The sequence below is a fragment of the Sciurus vulgaris genome (assembly GCF_902686455.1).
Source record: "Sciurus vulgaris genome assembly, contig: HiC_scaffold_562_arrow_ctg1, whole genome shotgun sequence".
In the NCBI taxonomy this organism is placed as follows: Eukaryota; Metazoa; Chordata; class Mammalia; order Rodentia; family Sciuridae; genus Sciurus; species Sciurus vulgaris.
The window spans coordinates 1230766-1239454 of NW_027632463.1; the positions used below are offsets into that span (position 1 = coordinate 1230766).

Sequence of the window (8689 nt, forward strand, 5' to 3'; positions counted from 1 at the left end):
ATATGCATGCGATTGTACATATATACCCCATCACCTGCTACAAATGGAGTGAGACTGGGGGGAGAAATGAGCCACCAAGACCTAAGCCTTCTAAGCTGGTTCCAGAGGTATAGGCATCCTGACTGGTCTCTGGGTGAGTAACTCTTTCTCGACCTGCGAAGAACATGTGAATAACCCCTAGCTAAGGGGAGACTCCCATCCTCCTAGGGATGCCTGGGGTATCTGAGGCAGAAGTGATTGAGGCAGACTCCTCAACAGATGCACTGAGATTCAAGAATTCTAGGATGATGTCTCCAAGGCAGTAAATCAAATGTCAAGTGCCCAGCAGTGACGAAGGAAGGAAACACCTGCATCACCAGCCAGATCAGCCTCATCAACCCTGTTGATGAGGGGTTGCTGTAGTGACTCCAAGACTAGACTCCAGCTCAGCTGGCATTTATTCACCCCCAGGATTTCTACTAAACAATCTGGCAGGACTCCCATTAGGCTCTGCAAAGCCTGTTTCTCAGTAGCCACTTTCTGCTCCTGAGTCCTTACTGGCCGTGGAAACTTGGGAAGAACTCTGCCAGGCCAGATAGATTCCCGAAGAAGTCAGAGGTACTGCACCCAGTGCTGTGGACATGTGAGATTGGTTACCTGCACTTCTAGCCACCTTTGAATTAGGGTCCCAAAGATAAGACGAAGAAATTTCTGCATGTTTTCAGTACATAGCCATTTCCACTGTTTCATTAACAGCAAGAGGATCAGATCCAGAGCTGTGTCAGCTAACTCTGTCTCTGTACCTGCATCACTGCTACTGAGGTCCTGGGATAGCATGGCTGCACCTGACAAGCAATCATCCACATAGTCTTTGGAGATTTGTTCTGGATCTTTTACTGGAACTTCTGTTGGCTGCATTTCCAGTAACTTTGTCTGCTTTTCAATAAAGGATTCCATCCCAGACATGGATAGGATCTCTGACTCCACATTGCGATCCTGAAGACAATAGAGAATCCTTTCATGTACTTCATTTACATTCAGGGCTGGAGAAATTTTACTGGATGAAAACCTGAGTCTGGACTTGCTAGCCTTCTTGCCTTCTGTCTGGGTCTTGTTTTCATTCTCCACCTCACTCAGCTCTTCTGTGGGACTCTGGGGTTCAGAGTGAGGAAATGCTGTCTTCAAGGTGTCCACAATAGCACTCACCACCATCTTATCTATTCTGGAGACCATGAATGGTTTCTTGACAAAGGCAATGCGAGCATCTGTATTCAGAGCAAGAAATTCCTGCACCTCTTCACTGTTAGCAATTTCAGGAATGGCACAGAGTTGCTTGAGGAATGATTCCAGAAGGCTCTTTCGGGCTTCCACTCTGTCACTATCCATGTTCCCAAATGGGAGATCTGGAAAGAGCTTTTTAGGACCCTTCACATTTTTGATGAACTTTCATAGATCTGGTTTCTCCTCCAGACGGGTCTGCAGATTCAAGAACTCCCGGTAGCGTCGGTTCACAGTGTGGTAGGCCAGCTGCTGCAGGCCACTGCTGTTCTCACCATTAAAGGCTGTCTCATACTTCACAGTGTAGAGTGTATATGGGTGGAATCCAGTGCCACTGTGCTCTCGGGCAGTAATAGTGCCAGTGATACGAAGGTTCTGGATGACAACTGGGCCATCTGGACTGCTCAGGGGCTCAAAGCTGAAAGTGGTGGAGCTGAGAGGACCAGGTGGAGAGGAAGAAAGTGTAACTGGTGGCAGAGTTGGATCAAGGGAGTTCACATCATTGATGAGATCCTTATTATCCAAGCATGAGGGTCGCAGGGGCTGGATCTTTTTTGGTTCCTCCAACAAAGCTGTAAGAGAGGTGACTTCTCCTTCTTCTACCTCTTTGTCTGCTGTGTCAATCTGGATCTCTGGGCAAGAGTTCAGCATGGAGACCAGTATGCCTGCTTCTGTCCCTGAACCCTCCTCAGTCTCTACTCCTTCATTGCCCTCAGTTCCCTCACCTTCCTTTTGCTCTAGAGCCTGGGAATCCTCTAGGGCTCATAAGGCATCCTGGATTCTGTCAGAGAGGAAGTTGCCTGGGGTCATGAGCATGATGGTTTCTTTGCTCAGTTCAGACAGTGGAGACTCCAGTTCTGAGTCTTCACATAAGAACAGGGGGCCTCGAATATCTGGTTGTAGGAAATGAGATGAGTTGCTTCCTACTTTTCTTTCTTCAAGTATCCCAGTCATTTCTGCCTCTACAGCTTCATGGCCTTCTTCAACCTCTGGGGAAGGGCCTGGCTCACTGCAGTTTAGGAGCACTGGGGCTTCTAGTGGAGAAGGAGCTCTTTGTTCTGGCAGACTTTCTACCTCTGCCACAATCAGTGGCAGAGATGTGGGCACGGAGGGCTGTTCCAAGGAACTGGGTGGGCAGAGTGATTTATCCACTTTTGCTGAATCATTTCTGGCCTTGGAAAAGATACCCACAAGTACAAGGTGGATCCAGTCGGGATCTGACAGCTTGCTGATCAGTGGTAAGATTACATTGCAAATAATGAGTTCAACCACTACATGGCGTCCAGTTCTAGTCTCCAAGTGGGGCTTGGGCACTAGCCCTTGAAGCAACAAATTCACAATGCCACGGGTATAGGTGACCTCTGTACTAGGACTGCGCACAGCAGGATGGGGGGCAGTAACCTGACAGTAAGCCTCCCAGAGCTGGGAAGGTTGTACTGGACCACTCTGCTTCTCTGCAGTGGTCTCCTTTGCCTGAATGTAGCTCTGCAGGTGACAACCACAGAGAGTCAGAACCCTTTGGGCAAGAGCATGACTGTTCACCATTCCCATCCTCCTCCGAAGCTCCTGCACTAACCCTTTCATGGCTGCCTCCATCTCTTCCTCAAAGGCTGGCTCCTGGCTTACCGAACGATACCAAGATAACACAAAATCCCGAATAATCATCTGGATGGTGCTGTTGATCTCCTGCTCCAACTGCCTTTCTGCCTCAGGGCACGGAGGACAGGTGGCCACTGGGATGAAGCGCTCCAGATGTAGTCGACCTGAAGGCCCCACAATGGAGCTGGATCCCAGCCAGCCTCCCAGCACCACTAGCAATGCTGAGAGAAGACACAGAAGCCACACATTGACCAGAAGGTGGATGACTAGTAGCCAGCCAAGTAAGACCCCCACAATCATCAGCTTCTGGCTACTCCACAGATTACTGAGATTACATAAAGATCCAGCGGCGGTCTCCTGGACAGGGGCCACTACGGCGGCCTCCATGGCTCAGTGGCTTCCCCCGGATGACGGCCCTCTATTTTACTTAAGCGTCAGGGATGGAGACAGGTACTGTGTTCCAGATACAAGAACCGGCGGGGACTTCGCGCCCTGGAAGCCCTACGGGCGCTGTAGAGCGACAGCGGCAGCTCTGCTTCTCCCCCTCACTACTGCCGACAGAGCTGGCCAGCCGGCCGCTCCCAGCGGAGATGCCGTTTCCGAGGAAAGCTCTGCGGCCTTCATAGTGCCCCGGGCCGAGCGCCTCTCCGCAGCCTCAGGGAGCGCGGCGCAGGCCCGGCTCGGCCCCCACACTTACAAACGCCGATGCAGCGGCCGGGTCGGGTCACACGTAGCCAGTGGCCCCGCGTCCAGTCTGAGCCCCCGCCTGGAGAGGACTCATTGGGGTCCCCCCCGCCGACAGTCGCAGCCCGCAGCCACCGCAGGCTTGAGCGGCTAGGGCGACCGCGTTCCGCAGCTCCAACCCGGGCCAGGGCTGCCGGCCGGCCGGCCGCCGGTGACGACTTCCCTTAGTAAGACTTTTAACATCACTTATTATTCAATGTCAATTGAAAATGGAAAATTACAAGAAGACATATTTTATAGATCACACACCCATGTTTAGTTTATTCATTCCTGAAAACTTAAAATGAATCACAAACAAATGCAATAGTTTTCAATACACTTTGGTTACTGCTCACAATTTCTACCATTGATATGTTAGTGAGTTGGAAAGAACTCAAAGGAACCTGACTGAAGATTGCCCTGCTTTCCCTTTCTCTTCACATCCTCAACTGGAGAGGTGGGCTGTCACAATGAATTACTATGAGTGCCAAAGGAGAAGATAGGGTTCCTCGGTCTTGGTGAAGAATACACTGCTATACTTCTGCATTTGAATCTAGTTCTCATTGAACACCCCCCCCCCTCCAGTATGGTTGTCCTGGGATTCAGTAACCTCCCTGTGTGTATTTATTGGAAGATGGAATACACTTATCTTATACCCCATATCCTCTCTGCTCCCATAGTTTTGACCCACTGGACATTTGTGCTTATGGAAATTAAAATTCCTTAATATGCATGAGGAGGTCAGATGCATATTACAGATGAATGTGCTGTAAGTTCGAAAGGACAGGAAGCAGACCTCAACGGATTCAGAGAAGGCTTTATCCTTCATAGACTCTGGTGCTGTCAGGGCCCACTTTCCAGGTGAGAAAAAAATGGCCATCAGTTACAGAGGGGATTTGGGTTTTATAGGGTAAAATGAGAATGATGCAATCATTGGAAATCATGTATGTGCAGTTTTGACTCTCAGGGGCTAGTTGTATAGGTTAAAACCAGACCCTGAGGGATAAGTACTTACATCTTGTCCCTAGTCATTTAGGACTCATTGGCCATGTGGGAAGGTGAAGGTTTAGGGCCCAGCATTGAGTGTCTGCCCTTTTCCCCAGGACCCATTTTTATCAGGAAAGAATATACTGGGAGATTTTTAATATCTGAACAATTTTCTTCCCCCTCCTTCCACGTCACACCATATCTCCATTTTTCTTGGGGAGTTGTTTTATAGCAATGTTACTTTCCATAATCGTTCACATGTGGTTACATGTATGTGTTGTGTTCATTCATGTGGTCTGGTCTATTGTTTTGAAATTCACTCATAAAACATAAGCACAAAGATACAATTAAAAATTTATAATAGCAGTAGCAGACTATTAAGCATGAACAGGGCTACTTTTAGCAGGGATCCTGACTGTGTAGAAGGAACACTATGGGGTTAGTCCTCCTTTGCCTGCCTTCTATCTCCTCCTTTTCTTCCTCCTCCTCTTTGTCTTATTCTCACCATCCCTCCTTCTTTCCCTTCCTTTCATAGAATGAAGAATAATAATACCTAATGTAAGTGATATTACACAGTATTTGACCTTCAACAAGCATAATTCCAGTCTTCTCAATGCTGTCTTGAATGCCAGGTTTCAAATCTTTCTAAGGGCCCAATAATACACTCCTTTAATTCTTCAGCTGTTTTGAATATCCCGAGGTGCATGTGAGACACCAAATGTTGTTTATCTTGTCAAGGTGTTGAAATTTTTCCATTTATATTGATGTTGGTCTGTGCAGTTTCACTTATGCCTGGCTAGCTTATACTCAGGGTAAGGGTGCGGATTCAATACCCAGACTCTGGGAGTTGAGTGGAAGCAGGCTTGTGGTGAGCAGCCTTCAAACTTGTTTATTGTGGGAACAGGTATACATTTTATAGGTTTCTTGTCTAATCAAAATGTTCCACAGGGGATCAGACCACCAGTTTCCTATATGAGTTCTCTTGGTAACACTGAATCAACTTGGGGCCGTTGTTTACTTTCCCAGGTAGCTGAAGTGGAACACTCCTCCCCACAAGTTTTCCTTGAGATGTTCACTGCTGCCAGCCAGGACCTAGGATTTCTTCCAACAGTAGTGTGCAGCAAAATTTGGCCCTGACTGTGGTGGAAGGTGGGCGCTGGTGGTGCTGCAAGTGCTATTGTTCCTGGTGCCTACAGAGATATGTGGATGCTGGGAGCATGGGCCTCTTTGTGGTCCAAGAATAGTGGATGGGTGCAGGGGTCACGGGTTGTGGTGCAGCCTGGGAGGCCTAGTGTGGGGACAAGCTGGGAGGACTCTTGCTTGGAGTGGACTTGTGGACCCTGTGGTGGGGATGCAGCATTGCAAACTTGGTGAGCACAGGCTTCTGGGTCCGCCCCTTTTCCTCAAAGTCACCTGGTAGTTGATGAGTGCCTGTCGCTAGGTCTGGAGGCAGTGGATGGATGACCCAGTGCACCTATAATTCATGTGGAATCCAGGAGAGAAAAAATGAGCTAGCTAGAGTGTACTGTGCTGAAGCTTTTTATTTCCTTCAGTAAAGCAATGTAAAACCTTTAATAAGTTGTGACCTCCTCCCTCCAGTCCTTAAAAGAACCAGTCCCATTACTCTGATTAAACATGTGTTGATTAGTGTCTGAGTCTTTGCACAGCCTTCTTGTTTTTTTTTTTTTAATTAGGCAAACATATTTTTTTTATTGTAAACAAATGGGATACATGTTGCTTCTCTGTTTGTACATGGCGTAAAGGCATACCATTTGTGTAATCATAAATTTACATAGAGTAATGTTGTTTGATTCATTCTGTTATTTTTTCCCTTCCCCCACCCCTCCCACCCCTCTTTTCCCTCTATACAGTGCTTCCTTCCTCCATACTTGCCCCCCTCCGTAACCCTAACTCTAACCCTAACACTAACCCTCCCCCCATTATGTGTCATCATCCACTTATTAGTGATATCATTCTTCCTTTGGCTTTTTGAGATTGGCTTATCTCACTTAGCATGATATTCTCCAATTTCATCCATTTGCCTGCAAATGCCATTATTTTATCATTCTTTATGGCTGAGTAATATTCCATTGTATATATATATATACCACAGCTTCTTTATCCACTCATCAATTGAAGGGCATCTAGGTTGGTTCCACAGTCTGGCTATTGTGAATTCAGCAGCTATGAATATTGATGTGGCTGCATCACTGTAGTATGCTGATTTTAAGTCCTTTGGGTATAGGCCAAGGAGTGGGATAGCTGGGTCAAATGGAGGGTCCATTCCAAGTTTTCTAAGGAATCTCCACACTGCTTTCCAGAGTGGCTGCACTAATTTGCAGTCCCACCAGCAATGTATGAGTGTACCTTTCTCCCCACATCCTCGCCAGCACCTGTTGTTGCTCGTATTCTTGATAATCACCATTCTATTTGGGGTAAGATGGAATCTTAGGGTGGTTTTGATTTGCATTTCTCTTATTACTAGAGATGTTGAACGTTTTTCCATATGTTTGTTGATTGCTTGTAGATCTTCTTCTGTGAAGTGTCTATTCATTTCCTTAGCCCATTTGTCGACTGGATTATTTGAATTCCTGGAGTAGAGTTTTTTGAGTTCTTTATAGATTCTGCAGATTAGTGCTCTATCTGAAGTATGATTGGCAAAGATATTCTCCCACTCTGTAGGCTCTTTCTTCGCATTGCTGATAGTTTCCTTTGCTGAGAGAAAGCTATTTAGTTTGAATATCTCCCAGTTATTGATTCTTGCTTTTATTTCTTGTGCTATGGGAGTCCTGTTAAAGAAGTCTGGTCCTAAGCCGACATGTTGAAGGTCGGACCTACTTTTTCTTCTATAATCTGCAGGGTCTCTGGTCTGATTCCGAGGTCCTTAATCCATTTGGAGTTTAGTTTCGTGCATGGTGAGAGATATGGTTTTAGTTTCATTCTGTTGCATATGGATTTCCAATTCTCCCAGCACCATTTGTTTAAGAGGCTATCTTTTCTCCATTGCATATTTTTGGCACCTTTGTCTAGTATGAGAAAATTGTATTTATTTGGGTTTGTGTCCGTGTCCTCTATTCTGTACCATTGATCTACCTTTCTATTTTGGTACCAATACTATGCTGTTTTTGTTACTATTGCTTTGTAGTAGAGTTGAAGATCTGGTATTGCAATACCCCCTGTTTCACTCTTCTTGCTAAGGATTGCTTTAGCTATTCTGGGTTTCTTATTCTTCCAGATGAATTTCATAATTGCTTGCTCTATTTCTGTAAGGTACGTCATTGGGATTTTAATTGGAATTGCATTGAATTTGTATAGCACTTTAGGTAGTATGGCCATTTTGACAAAATTAATTGTTCCTATCCAAGAACATGGAAGATCTTTCCATCTTCTAAGGTGTTCTTTAATTTCTTTCTTTAGTGTTGTATAGTTCTCATTGTAGAGGTCTTTCACCTCTTTTGTGAGATTGATTCCCAAGTATTTTATTTTTTTCGATGCTATTCTAAATGGGGTAGTTTTCCTAATTTCTCTTTCTGAAGATTCATCACATATGTATAAAAATGCATTGGATTTATGAGCATTGATCTTGTAACCTGCTACTTTACTGAATTCACTTATGAGTTCTAAGAGTTTTCTGGTGGAATTTCCAGGTTCCTCTAAATATATAATCATGTCATCAGCAAACAGGGATAGTTTGAGTTCTTCTTTTCCAATTCGTATCCCTTTAATTTCTTTGGTTTGTCTCATTGCTCTGGCTAGAGTCTCAAGAACGATGTTAAATAGAAGTGGTGAAAGAGGGCATCCCTGCCTTGTTCCAGTTTTTAGGGGGAATGCTTTCAGTTTTTCACCATTTAGAATGATATTAGCCATGGGCTTAGCATAAATGGCCTTTACAATGTTAAGGAATGTTCCTACTATCCCTATTTTTTCTAGTGTTTTGAGCATGAAGGGGTCCTGTATTTTATCAAATGCTTTTTCTGCATCTATTGAAATAATCATTTGATTCTTTTCTTTAAGTCTATTGATGTGGTGAATGACATTTATTGATTTCCTGATGTTGAAACAACCTTGCATCCCTGGGATGAAACCAACTTGATCATGGTGCACTATCTTTTTAATATGTTTT

The 8689-nt window shown here is 45.2% G+C and overlaps 1 pseudogene across 1 annotated transcript; it reads right to left on the reverse strand.

The window, feature by feature from the left end:
- Window positions 1-358: 358 nt before the first annotated feature.
- Window positions 359-3691, reverse strand: LOC306652739 (sorting nexin-19-like; annotated as a pseudogene). The gene is made up of 2 exons: window positions 653-3691; window positions 359-467 (listed from the first exon to the last, which is right to left on the reverse strand). The product of its transcript is annotated as a sorting nexin-19-like (transcript).
- Window positions 3692-8689: the final 4998 nt, after the last annotated feature.